Source organism: Xyrauchen texanus, chromosome 29 (genome assembly GCF_025860055.1).
Source record: "Xyrauchen texanus isolate HMW12.3.18 chromosome 29, RBS_HiC_50CHRs, whole genome shotgun sequence".
NCBI classification, from domain to species: domain Eukaryota; kingdom Metazoa; phylum Chordata; class Actinopteri; order Cypriniformes; family Catostomidae; genus Xyrauchen; species Xyrauchen texanus.
Window position 1 is genome coordinate 32,893,408 of NC_068304.1, and position 15,536 is coordinate 32,908,943.

Here is a 15,536-nt window from a genome sequence, read left to right on the forward strand (position 1 = left end):
AGAAATATTGTTCAAGAAACAACAAGTATTTGAATCCAGGAATGACAATTTAAATTCCATGTTGTTATCATTTGACTTCTGAAGACTTGAAATATACAACACAAATAATATGGACAACACAAGTATTTTAAAATACTTGTATGATACATCCTTGCATCCTTTTTAAAGCTTGAAATTGAATCCCACTATAACTAAAAATAATAATAATAATAATAAATTAATCCTTCCCCATACTTTTTCCATTTTCTCACAATAAAATTGTATATGTAAGTGAATTTCACAGATTTCAGAGTCTTCAGTACAGAAGAGCATCTGAGCCTCAGGAGTCAGTGATGATGCCATAGACACAAGTGCCCACAAGACTAAGATCTGCATTTAGTAAAGTAATTATAGCAGGAAGCTATTTGTACAGTTGAACATTTTATAGAGTGTAAAAGAAGGTCAAAGAACCCTCAATCTTGTTGGCAATGCTTGGCATGTAAATTATTTGCAGGCGGAGGCTTTATGGAAAAACTGAATCGAGTAGCAGACTTGTATCGGCATACAATTGCAGAGCTAACCTTCAAATTAGAAGTGAACTCTCAAGAGGCTGGCCTGTTTTTCTCTTTCAGTTGACCTCTTGCCTTCTCTTTGCTGCAGAGATAAACCAAGATGTGCAACCATACAAGGCTGAGGTTACAGCCATGTGCGAGAATATATTTTAACAATCTGAAATTAGCCTCTGGACTCACTTATTAAAGGGATAGTTCACCCAAAAATGAAAAATTTCGCATGATTTACTCACCATACTGCCATCCCAGATGTGTATGACTTTCTTTCTTCTGCAAAAGAAGATATTTAGATGAATATCTCAGTTCTGTAGGTCCGTACAATGCAAGTGAATGGGTGCCAAATGTTTGAAGCTCCAAAGTCCACATACAGGGAGCATGAAAGTAATCCATATGACTCCAGTTGTTAAATCCATGTGCTCAAACACCATATTATAGTTGTGTTTTTTTATCATAAATTCTTTTCCCTGCCCAATAGGTTTGAGAATGTGAATGAACAGAAACAGAAGAAGGAAAAAGTGAAAGTGAAGGAAAAAGGACTATTGACCTGTTTCTCACCCACACCTATCATATCACTTTAGAAGACATGGATTTAACCACCACAAGTTGTCTGGATTACTTTTATGTTGCCCTTATGTGGATTTTGGAGCTTCAAAATTTTGGCACCCATTCACTTGCATTGTATGGATCTACAGAGTGGAAATATTCTTCTAAAAATCGTAGTTTACGTTCAGCAGATGGAAGTAAGTCATACACATCTGGGATGGCATGAGGGTGAGTAAATGATGAGATAATTAAAATTTTTGGATGAACTAATCCTTTAAGTCTACATCCATCTGCACTGAGATATATGCTGATAAATTCTGAAATTGCTTTATCAGAATCAGGAAAGAGTACATGGACATTTTAGCTAATTTATTCTTAATTAATTGCACACATTGCCAAGATAATTTTAGCTGAATAAGCACGTTAATAATTTGTAATGTTGTAAAAAGCACTAATCATGCTTGCAGATTGTTCATCACATTACGCACCTTTACGCACTCAGAATTCTGACCGTCTAATAAGTATGTGTTTTCTAGCATATGTGCTACTGGATGTCAGGTTTTAATAGTGTTTCTGCCTCCATGCTTGATTAATAAGTGTTGTCTTTTCATGTGAAGTAAACAACTGGTGAAACATCTAAATCACAATTAAGGCCCTGATACAGTATGACTAATACAGCATTTCTCTGTCTTATCATATAAGCTCCAGGGCTGCAGTTTACATGGACATAAGCATTTTGTTGCAACGCATCAAAATGAAATCGCTTCAATTATAAATCAAGCAATATCCCTACATAAACCCTTTTGCATCCCTTAAAAAAATGATATAACCAGCCTAAACTGATTTGCTGGTCTTCAAGCCTGGTCAGTCTGGTCTTGTTTGCTGGTTTTAAAGCTGGGTCTGGGCATGTGTTGGCTGGTAAGGCTAGGAGACTAGCTGGCTGTCCAGCTAAACCATCAGAATGCCCATTTGGCCAAACTGGTAGAACAGATAAACCATTTCAGGCTTGATTAGGTTTGTTTTTTCCTGCTTAGCAAAACAGCAATTAAATTGATGCAGAAAATACATGAGATAAAACATATAGAAAGTCATTCATATATATATATATAAAAACAAAATGCTCTAAAATGCACACACAAGCAGAATAAGAATACACCATTTAAATGATCTTGCTTACATTTGAGCTAATATGAAAAAATATAGTTTACTATTTGTCTCTCTTTTGTATTTATTGATTTATTTAGCTGGGATAATGTCTACCATTATGATGAAGTTGACTATACTGGAAGTGCCTGTTACAGCCTTCATTGACACCCCATTTATATTACCATTTAATTTCTGTTCTATTAATCTTTCTAGCATTGTAGAGCTATGTCTGCAAATTTATTTAGCTTTTTTCCTCAAATAATTGTATTAATTAATTTAATTAAATTACATCAAATCAAATTCATGATGATCGTTTATTCTGACCTTCTAAATTAATTTAAATATTTTAAGAAATTTTGTATTTCTTAATGTATATTTGTATCTAACCATATGTATAGGCAGTTACTGTAGAAATAATAACATTAGTAACATAAATAACATTAATAACACAAGACCCAAGCTGTCTGGTCATGCCTGACAAAGCAGTGTAAGGCTGTTGCTGTGATGAGATGTCTTTTTACTTCTTTATCAGGGTTTTTGAAAAGACAAGGTGGCTATTTAGAGCTAAATGTAATATTTCATGTCTGGCGGGTCATTCCACTATCGTGCACCCAGTAAATTAATCTGAAGATGGGAAGTCAGTGTGTTGCATTAAAGCTTTTGACTCTAATTTACCAGGCATCCATGACGTGTGCCTGCCTACCCAGCTCAGCCAACTCTGGCTCCCAGCTAAAATATAGAAAACTCACCCAAAAATAGCTTGTGTATCAACGCCCACTCACACAGGTTCACGGTCTGCCCACAGCCATCATATTTCATCAATCTTTCATCCACGTATTGACGGGACGTCCACATTCGTTTGTCTGATGGGTGTTGTAGCCCTGTGAAATATTAATTTCTGTATTCTGAGAGGTGCTGTCCCTAAATGTGAGGGGTAGGATGTTGCTCGGGGCTCTGAAAACACTCATTATTTTCATTAGGCCAGCAGATAATGTTGCCCATAACTAGCACAATGGAATATGTATTGAACTCTGGTTTGTGTCTGGACTGTTTAGTGCACAAAATGCCCTTTGATGACCAGTTGGGCAGTTATGTATGTAAAGTCCTGCCACATGATTATCGTTTTCTCACAGTGCCTTCATGGCAGACAATAAAGCCTTTAAGACTTCTTTAATCCTGCTTTAACAGAATAGTTCAACCAAAAATTATTGAAGATTTACTCACCCTTGCTTCTATTTTCACAGCCAAAGTTCTTGATGACAAACAAAAGGGAGTCACGACTGCATGTTCACTGAATTAGCATATCCAGACTCGCTTATATTCAAAGTGACAGCGAGATGACTGCGCTTGGTGAACGCACCAAGGTTATGCAGTGGTTTGGTGTTTCTTATTCAGAAACTGTAGGGAGCTGAATAAATTATGCACATCAATTTGTGCATGGCAAGTGCAGAGGGAATATAGACCATTTGAGAGTAATTAGACCCCAAGGTATGGATCAAAAACCCTTGTTGGATATTGTATTTTATAGCATGTGGGTCTGATAGATTCAAATTAAATTCCTACAGTTTATGGGTAACAAGCAAGGCCTCATGTCTGTAATATGACACAGCGCTGACATACAGTACATTATATAGCATGGGGAGGGATTTGATGGGCTACGCTGTATTTAGATTTACTGAGCCATATAGCTGAATGCATGTAGAAAGCTATAAGCTGTATTGGGAAACTGGTACATCAAAGTCAAAATCAAGCTTTAATTATTATTATTTTATTTATTTTTTTATAACACATGACAATAAATGGAAGACAACAGAAAAGAGACGAAGGGAATACTGGAAAGGTAGAATTACAGCATATTTGTCTAAACTGGAGAGGGTGTGCATGAGGCATCTCATTTTATTATTGGAAGTTAATTGCAATCATCTAATTTGATTGAACAAGCAGCACTGCATGAGTGCTGATGTTTAATATAACAAGTACTGTGTGTGCTCCACTCCTCTCCTCTGGGCAACAGTACTGCATTCAGAGAAGAACTGCCGGTACGCAACAGTTGCTGCTAATACTGTCTTAAACATGCCATTCAGCATACAAACCATTTTTAAACTAATTCAAAACTGTTTTTTTATGTACATTCAAATGTACATGCAAAAGAATATACAGTGCAAGTATGTGGTTAATATTTATGTATTTTAAATAGATTTAAATACAATGCTTCCCTTAGTTATTCATGCTCCAGTTTCTCTCCTGACCTGCAGAGAAATTATTGAGCACCTAAAACGTACATTTTCTCCTTACGATATTGTTCCTTTGCGATTTATTAAACAAATCTTTGATACTGTGTTGAGTGGTGGTGGCATAGTGGGCTAAAGCACTAAACTGTTAAGCAGAAGGTTGCTGGTTTGATCCCCACAGCCACCACTATTGTGTGCCTTGAGCAAGGCACTTAACTCCAGGTTGCTTCGGGGGGATTGTCCCTGTAATAAGAGCTCTGTCAGTAACTTTGGATAAAAGTGTCTGCCAAATGCATAAATGTAAATGTAAAATGTATTATTGGTCCTGACATACCGTGTAATACCTGCCTTTCTACTGGGACTGTTCCTTATTGTTTTAAATTTGCAACGTTGTTTCCTCTTTTTTTTTTTTTAAACACTGCTATGACTGCTGTCCTTGCTAATTTAAACCCATTTTAAATTTGCTGTTTTAATCAAAAATATTAGAAAAAGTGGTTCTCACTCAATTATAAACTTTTTTGATTACAAATTACATTTTTGAGACTTAAGTTTTCAGTCAGGCTTTAAAGATTTGCATAGTACCACGTCTGCTCTCTAAAAAATCTATAATGATATTTTAATGACTGTTGACTCCGGTAGCACTATGGCTCTGGTTCATTTAGACCTCAGCTCTGCACTTTGTAGATCATAATATTCGTATTTCTCGTTTAGAGTGTTTTGTTGGAATTAGGGGTACGGTTTTGAAATGGTTCCAGTCTTATCTTTCAAATAGAAGGTTTTCTGTCATTATTGGCAAACACTCATCCTCTGTGGCGCACTTATCTTGTGGCGTGCCCCAAGGCCCGATTCTCACACCCATTTTATTCTTGCTATAAATGTTACCAATGGGTTCTATACTTAGAAAATTTGGTGTGTCATATGCAGGGGCGGAGCCAGGAGTTTTTCAAAGGGGTGGCCAGGCAGGGACAAGCGATGTTCTGGCAGCATTTTTATATCGTCTGACAGGGGGGGGTGAATACAATGACAACCAGGATGGAGAGGATTGGCGACCTTGATGTGCACACATATTAAGTTTGTACATTTGTTACAGAGATGAATTCACCTCCAAAGAACTAAATTGTCCTAAAAATGACAAAGAAAATGACTAAAACAGCAATTGCGCGTTGGCTGGCCACCCCCTAGCTCTGCCACTGGTCATATAATTTCTACACTGTCGACACCCAAATCTACATACCCTTGAAATGCAATGATAATACTGCCCGTATGGTTTACTTGTAATTTTTTATACTTAAATGACAAAACTGAAATTATTCTGTTCGGACCAAATGAGAAAAATAAATGGAACAATTTCGATTTGTCTACTACTTTTCTTCCTTATTTCATCAAGAACAAGAAACTGTATCTATTTTGAAACCAACATTAAGTTTGACAAGCAAATGAATGCTATCATCAGCTCGAGCTTTTTTCACTCATGGCGACTAGCGAAAACGAAACCCTTCCTTTACAGGAAGAGCTTCGAGATTGTTATTCATGCGTTCATCTCCTCACGCCATGATTACTACAATTCTTTATACTTTGGTTTACCCCATTCTTACATTTATTTTCTTCAAATGGTTCAAATCGCGGCTGCTCGACTTCTGATGGGCAGCTGTAAACGTGATCATATCACCCCCATTCTGTGCTCTCTGTAACTCATTAGTTACCAGTCAGATATCGTATTGGTTTTAAAATTCTATTATTGTGTACAAATCACTTAATAATTTAGCTCCACAATATCTTGCAGATTTACTATGCAAACACAATCCTTCCAGATCTCTCAGATCAGGTAATTGCCGGCTGCTGTATGTCCCTTTATCCAGGCCGCAGCGCAGAGGGGGCCGAGCGTTTGCTGTGGCCGGCCCTAAGCTTTGGAACAGTTTGCCTTTGTCTATTAGAGCTGCTTCCACTTTTAAAGCTTATCTCTTTTCCCTTGCTTTTAATGTATTGTAATTGTTATGCTTTATTCATTTTATTGTACAGCACTTTGGACAACCATGGTTATTTTTAAATGTGCTTAAAAAGTAAACTTGATGACTTAAATGGGAGTGTTTGTTAGAGTGAGAAATAGAGCGAAAGTGGATTGTCGATGTGTTTTAATAAATCGTTACCTATCCCATTGAGGTTCATTAGTGCTCTGTTCAACATCCATTTGTAACAAGCACCTGCACAGGTCACTGTTCATTTCTTTCTGTAGAGCATGAGTGTGTACATGTTTGTGTATGCACAGGTGTATATGTGCATCTATTCAACCTAAAGGGCTCTGAATTCATTTATATTCATAATTTCTGCCATCTTAATTAGGCCTGATTTAGTATTTAGCTCAGAGGTGCTGTTGTTTGTGTTAAGCTATTACCACTTGTTAAATGTTAATGGTGTTTTATAGCTGTATTTTTTCCTTTGCTTATTTATTTATTTTAAACCTAATTAAGATTACACAAGATCTTAGTGGACATAATTTATTTTTATGTTTATATCACAGGCTTACGTTATCAAATCACATTTCTTTCTTTCTAAACAGCCGTCTGGATGCCTGTGAGCAATGATGACGTTGAGGCAATTGCTCTGTTATAAAACCTAGTGAGCCCCCTGTGTAGGCAGCATTTAAGGCATCAAAGGTTGGCAGCAGAATTATGTAGCCTTCTAAGTTACCGTCTTTTGGCTAAATTATAAGACAGCTTTGCATTTGTCCTTTGCATAGTAGACAAGCAAGAAATGTTGATTTTAATTGTATCTATATATTTATTCACTACCATTAAAATATCTCTGATTTTAAATTAAAATGTAATGTTTAACTCAATAATTGGTAACAAATACAACCTTATTGTAAAGTGCCAATGCTTGTGTGTTCTCTGTATTGTCGTGCTTATTGAAGTGTCAGTTTTAGCTTAGCAGCATGCTAACAGCAAACTCTATTGAAATAAATTGATTTGAGTGTGCTGCGCAGAGTCGCTGCCTAGGTAGCCAGTAGACAGTAAGGCAGCTCACTAGGTTTTGGAACAGAGCCATTGATTTCCAAATCACCAACACAATCGGCTCACCCTTTAAACAGTACAACAATTTGTTTGGAAAGATTACCATTCCTAACGTTACTCTCCAGCCCTCCTAGCATCTCTCATCCTTTCCCAGGCTGAAACTACTGTTATTTACAAGCACTTTCTGTTGCACTAACCCCCATGGCTTACTAATGAGCAGACAGTGTAATTAGCCCTGAGTCTCCCTCTTTGGGTCCCATTAGCTCATGCTAATAGAGTCTGAATGCAATGGCTGATTATCCCATGCTATTATATGTTAAACATAGTACCATTTTTTTTGTCCTCTTCTGTAAATTGTACAGACAAAAACACCTCAAACATCATTACTGAATTCTGGAGAGAAAAAAAAAAACAAAGTCATATTAGTTTAAGACAGCATGGGAGTGAGCAAATGAAGAGAGAACTGTAATTTTGGGGTTAATTATCTCTTTTATATCAGTCATTCCTGATGGAAGTGACATCCTTTTGGGTAGAAAAATACATGCACAAACGTTTTAGCAATAGATTTGTAATGTTTTATGGTTTTAGTTAGTGAACTCTAAAACATCCTGTTTGCTAAAATGACAGATCGAAAGTTGGCATATGAAATATTACAACCCAATATAAGCTAACTTCAATACAACCCTCACTGATAAATAAAAAAAAGCTACTCCATGTAAGTGTATTAACCATGTAAGTGTGTCTAACATTGTTTTTGTTAGTAATGACAACATTTCATTAATGAGCCAAGTACCAACAGTCTGTCTTCCAAAACATGATTTTACCTTACTACGATTCACTATATTAAGCCTATAATAATGATTTATATTTTAGAGCTGTTGGGATGGATTTGGCAGGAAATTGCATACTTCTGTCATTCGTCCGTATGTGATTACATCATGACTGTAAATAAAGATTTGAAGTGCTTTCAATTACATTTTCGAGGAAGGAAGGACAATGGAAACAATTTTACTTTATGCTGGCAAAAATGCCAATCGCTAAACCAGTTAATACCTTGGTATTTTTGCCTGCTAGCTAAGTTTCTAGTTTCTAGTTTCCATCATTTCACTTTATCTGAAATGACTAGCAACAGTTATGTCTATGTCATCGTTGCCTAACTTTTGTAATTGTATTATTTTAAAACAATTGTTTTCAATAAATCAAAACAACAGTGGAAGATATGCGACTTTCCTGCTCATAAGACATATTTTTCAGATATTCTTTTTTTTTCTTTTTCTACAGTGCACTTATTACTGGGACAATCCCCCCAGAGCAACTTGCTCAAGGACACAAGTGTGGCAGTTGTGGGATTGAACCGGCAACATTCTGCTTTCCAGTTTTGTGCTTTAGCCCACTCCACCACCGACATATTGCAATAACACAGACAGCAATTGGTCAGCAATGAAGAACTAAGTGGAAATAATTTTAGACTGACAAAAATTTCTGACCATTCAAAAGTTCAGATAAAGTGGAATATACAGCTGCATTTGAGGATATCTAATGTGCTTGTTGCTAACTGTCTTAGAAAAAACACAAACATATTTGAAAGATTAAAAAACTTTTCCCAATATGCCTACAGTGATTACACTAGTTTTTGCATACATTTTCTAACTTGTATCCTTTGTTTCCCAGTCAACTGATAAAAACCTTTGCGTCCTGATGTTGCCTGCCAGTCAGACTGGAACTGGTGGATTTTACAAGCTCATCCCATCGTTTGCACAATATGCTCCAAACAGTCAGTATGTGTATGTGTAGAAGTATGTGGATGGTTTGTGGGTGGACATGTATTTGTTTCATTCTTAAATAAAGGATATTTTTATACTCAGGCACCCTCAAATTAACCTTAATTGATATATTGACATAATTAGATAAATTAAAATGGAAATAAAGAGAAAGGAATCAAAAATGATAGTTGAGTTAGTAATCTTAAGTGGGCTCAAGTTTCCAAATACTTTTTCTGGGGGGCCACGGTTTATTTGTGTGTGAGCAAAAGTCTTTTGACCATTGCATTGTACTGTCAAGTGCATTTGCGGTTTTACAAGATTCAATGCAAACTACTGATTAAATTAAATATAAAGATACCCAGTGGCTTTGGAAACAGCACTCTTGAGAGAGAGCGAGAGCAAGAAAGAGAGCTTGTTGTTGTGTGCAATTGTTGCTACAGTGCCTTGGTGCTGGGTTTGCTAAAAGCTCTTTGTGAATGTATTTTTAAAGGCTTCCGTACATGTCTCACACTTCCCCACTCATGGTCTAAGGTAAAATGCCAGTCTGAATTGCATTTACCAATCTGACACCATAGAAACTTTTGTTATGACAGTGTGAGAACTCCTGAGGTTACACAGGAAGGTGAATTGAAGATATGAGTAAATTCCTTGAAGGAAAAAAAAAACCTTACATAGGCTGAATTTCTGTAAAAGCCCTGAGTTGCCATTTACATGCATTTGGCAGGAAGGCATAAGACAAATGCAACTGTGAGATGGGAATTAACATGTTAGTCAGATGAGTTGCTTTATGAGTGAGTTGAGTGCCATTGTGTACTGCAACTAATGTTTTGCCATAGTGACCTTCCTTGTGCAGCTTTTTAAAATGGTGTCCCTTTGTGATTTGCATTGAGCTCTTTGTTTCTTGCTCTTGCAATGTGTGACAGAATGATCACATGGGAAATCAACATGTTGCTTCCAAAAGTTAATGTACACTTAAACTGACCCGATTCTGCCAAATTACTGGCAAACAGCATCTGGCGCCATTAGACATTTTTGCATAATTCACTTTCCCTAGCACAACCTCCAACACACCAATTCTGGTCCCGTGGAAACCAGGAAGTAATAATGCTCACCTAAATAATGGTGAACATGATTCTGATGTTGCATTTTCACTCTAAAATTACAAATTTACTCCACTGACGGTTTGGTTTAGGATTAGGGCTTGGTTTAGGGAGTAGTTAATAAAATATGCATTAACGTTGACTGTATTACATTATTTACGGATAAAATCCATCAGTTACATCATTTACAAACTTACTTTTGGTGCCACTCTGTGGACATTTCACTTGGAAACTGAAGCTCACACATGCCCATATGTTCAACAACACTTCCACTGTTGGCCACTAGGTGCAGTGATTCAAATTTCAGTTAGCAGAGACCGATTTCAGCAGTAGAACATTCAACCTACTGTTGTCAAATGTCAAATTGTGATCAGTTTGTCTATGATTAATTATTAAATGGATAGATCTGACTCTAAAATCTGATGACTATATTTGCACACCTGCAACTAGACATTCTTTACTAATGTGTTAAGTTGCTATGTGGCAGAGCAACCACAAACAGCTATTGAAGTGCTCGGCAGAATAATTTATTATTATGATAATTATTTGGCAGATGCTATATTGTACCCTGTTGCAAATAATAGTGTATGCTATTTACACCCCAGTGCAAATAGTGGCAGATAATATTTGCACCCCAACACTGGTGCAAATAATGGTAGATACTGCTTGCACACAGGTGCAAATAGTGTCAGAAACAATTTGCACCCATATTTAAATACTAACATACAGTATGGGCATCACTGCAGTATGTTTATTGTGTTTAATTAGAGTCCAACAGACACACTACATTAACCCCTACCCAGGGAGGGTTACTTTTGAAATGTATTCCAATACAGATTACATAATGCATGCTGTAAAATGTAATTTGTAGCATATTCCGTTAGATTACTCAAGGCCAGTAACGTATTCTAAATACATTGGATTACTTCTTCAGCACTGGTAGATTTTTTTCACTTGTTTTGACTATAAAAGACAAAATACGCATGTTAAAAATACATTTTCTGAAAAATCTAAATATCTTATGCAGTGTTGTTTCTAAAACAAGATAAATCAAATTGATCTAATTAAGGATTTTTAGATATTTTTACAGGGAAACAATACAAAAATGATCAAGAATATGATTTTTGCCCTAAAATCAAAGGTCTTTTTAGAAGAAATCATGATCCAACGTGAATTTTCATGATAAAAAAAAAGGTTGTGCCTGGTAATGTGCATGTAAAATGGCTAGAAATAGCATTTTAGCTTATCGTAAAGCTGAAAATTGACACAAGGTTTATTTCTATTTCTTCAGCTCCAAACTTCAAACGTACTTCTCTGTCTGCTTGTATGAATGTAGCACATCATAAGAAAGTGTTTCACAACTGTTCAAATTCACTTTGGATTGCATAATTTATATGTATAAATGTCTAAATGACTACATTTGAAATGAAACAAATGAAAATAAAATGCAAAGTAATCTCTTCAGTAATCAAAATACATTTTGAATGTAACTGTATTCTAAATACCAATTATTTAAATTGTAACTGTAGTGGAATACAGTTACTTATATTTTGTATTTTAAATACGTAATCTTGTTACATGTATTCCGTTAGTCCCCAACCCTTCCGCTTCCCCTAACCCTAAACCTAACCTTAAACCTTAGAAAAAATAACCCTGGTTTTACTACAGTAACCATGGTTTCACCATAGTATTTTATTTTGTAAATTTACAGTATCCATAAAATTAAACATGTCACTATATTACCGCCATATTACTATACAAACACCATGGTTAATTACATAAATCTATAGTGCTTATTCATGCTAGTGCCATCTTTTACATGGAAATGACAACAAAGCTGTGAGGGATAGTCTTAAATCTCTTCAATGCCTTTCTCTCTGCCGCCATTTGAGTCGGAAGAGCAAAAAAGGTTGCATATGCTGTCCCCAGTACTGACTATGCAGGTTTATGTTGACCTTACTTGCCAATGGCGTAAGTCAGAGCAGTTGTTTGTGTGCTTTGGTGGCCGCAACAGGGGTGTTTAGGTGTCCAAGCAGAGACTGTCTTTTTGGATTGTGTATGCTATCTTGAGTACTTACGAGGCACGTTTCTTGCCTTCGCCTTTGGGTGTTCAAGCCCATTCTACGAGGAGCATGGCATCCTCTTTGGCATTGGCTAGAGGTGGGTCTTTGGAAGACATTTGTATGGCGGCAGGATGGTCCTCTCCTCATTCTTTTGTTAGGTTTTATCATTTGGACGAGAGTTTGACTCCAATTTCCCAAGTTCATTCTGTTGGATCAAGAGTAAGTTCCGCTGTAAGCTTGCCACATGGGCTTAGAAAGTTGGCAGCGACTGTTCGCATGGCGTGATTGTATCTCATTCCATTCGCGTAATTACGCAATGTCGTTGTGTCATCTAAAGGGAACATCTCGTTTACGAATGTACGAATTGCGAATTACGAATTGGTTCACTGAGAGGGAACAAGACTTTGCATAGCTAGTCATACTCTCTAGTTGCTGCATAGGTTCATGCCTCTTGCTCTGGTGAATTGGTGTAAATTGTCCACCTATGTGGATTCCACGACACGGCTACCTATGGGCGTCGCTTCAGTGCCATCAGCAAATAAATTGGCGTGATTGTATACAGGCTTCAGACCACATGAGTCACAGACGTAGTCCCATTTGTTTAATAATGCAACATCTCATTCCCTCTCAGTTTGTAACCAAGAAATTTTTACGTGAACAACAGACTCTGTCTCTGGATCAAACCCTTCACTGCACTCCTCAACATTCACCATGACCAAATCACTTCAATAAAATAAACATCTATATTAATTAGGGCTGAATTAATTACATGGTTTCCCGAATAATTAATGACGATTAATCGCATTTAATCGAATATACATATATTTGCTGAGAAAGCCCCTCATATAACAATAATTCAATATATAATGATGAAATACTTATTTATCTTTAAATATTTAACAATTATATATATATATATATATATATATATATATATATATATATATATATATATATATATATATATATAAAATAAAAAATATTCAGATAATTAAAATGCATTACACTCTTGTGGCAAAAGAGTTAATTATAAGACAATACAAAAAGCGGCTTTAGAATTCAATGTATTATTTAGTACCATATTATTGATCATAAGTCAATCATTGGCATACAGTTCGCAGCAATCCATTTCACAAGTGAATGTGTCAATCAGTTTGAGATTTATTATCAGGGCTTGTTGAAGGACCCGTCAATTTACACTTGCGTCAGACATGCTTGTGTAGCGTCTCGGGTGCGATGCGTCATAAACATAAAATGTTTAGGTCACTGTGTCAAGTTAAATATAGTTTAATACTTAGAACACATCTTGAGATCCCTTAGTTTGAATTTGTGCTCCATCAAGTGTTTTGAACGCAAGAACGTAACGCATGTTTGTATTGTGTTGTCTGCCAGATGGTTTTTTTCTTCACTGTATAAACTGCACGTTGCCCATACAGCTGACAGTTCACTTACTGCCCTCTGGAGTAAATAGGTGGTACTACAAGCTTGCATTTCTCTGGAATCTTCCTTATTACGGTGGGCATTGCGATTAATTGCGTTTTTTTACGCGTTATTTTTTATAAAATTAATCACACTGAATTAACGCGTGAAATCGACAGCAATAATATTAATTAAATTTGTATTGTAGTATTAAATGAAATATTTAGAGTGGAAACAGGAAATCGAATGGGAAAAGTGAGTGAGACAAAACACGGATTCGAACTGCGGTCACTAGGACAACATTACACATTCACACAACGTATTTACACCCCAAGCCACAGCAGCAACACCTAATGTTAAGTTTGACATATATTTCCGTGGTTCCACCAGACTGTTGGGGTGCAAATAGCTGCACTGTGTGGCAGATGCTATTTACACCGGGGTGAAAATAGACTCTCCGTATTAACTTTCAATACATTTAATTGTCTATTGAACATTAGTGTCTTTTATCATTGTGCTGTTTCTCCTGTTTCATTTAAGCAATAAGATTCCGGGTCCGGGCATGGGTCATTCCGGCCTTGCCCCGCCCTCCTCCACGCTCCTCCGCTTTGCAATGTGCCTAAGGACACCATGGTAAAATCATTGTAACATACATCTTCTATTTGATTTCTGCTTTAATATTCTAGTGGATGTTTGCATTGGGGTCAAGAACATGGGGGCAGTCCTTTTACAGAGCAATATGAGCCTTTATTGGCTGTTGCAAATAATTAAATGGCATATCAATTGGGCGCTGATAATAGGAGTCTACAGCAGAGATAAAGGACAGGGTGTGATCTTATAGTGGTTAAGTGGGCTTTATATGAGAGGCATGTGAACTCTCAGCATCGGGGCACAGATGCTGTATTTAGGTTTGTCCCTGTAGTTAGGTGTGGGTATTTTTAACAGGCAAATGTGGGTAGCTGCTTTTTTCCTCAGGAGGAAGAAGAGATAGATATATTAATATACTCTTCCCTGTTTTCTACATCCGACCCTGGAGAGAGATAAAACATCATGGTTTAACCTACCCTCTGTTGTGCCTATGCACAGTGTTAGAACTGCATTGAGGAAATTGCATTTTTACTTAAATTACTCATGCAATACAAACCAAAACCCTCATGAAATCATTGGGGTCCTTCAAATGGAGTCACATCATCCATTGAAGCAATTTAAATGTATTTCTCTCCAGACCCCTGAGTTCAGATGCCCATGATTCCTTATGAATGTGTCAGAAGCCTTTCTGCAGGAATGAATAAATCAGAGATGAAAACATATCTGTGGTGGTGGTGGGGGCATAGAGTTCACCATGGCTTTGTGTATTTTCACTACTAAACTGGACATTTGGCAACAATGTTAGCACACATATGCACTTCTTGTTGTGTTTCCATGTTTTATGGGGACTTTCCATAGACATAATGGTTTTTATATTGTACAAACTTTATATTCTATCCCCTAAACCTAACCCTACCCCTAAACCTAACCCTCACAGAAAACTTTCTGCATTTTTACATTTTCAAAAAACATAATTTAGTATGATTTATAAGCTGTTTTCCTCATGGGGACCGACAAAATGTCCCCACAAGGTCAAAAATTTTGGGTTTTACTATCCTTATGGGGACATTTGGTACCCACAAAGTGATAAATACACGCTCACACACACACACACACACACA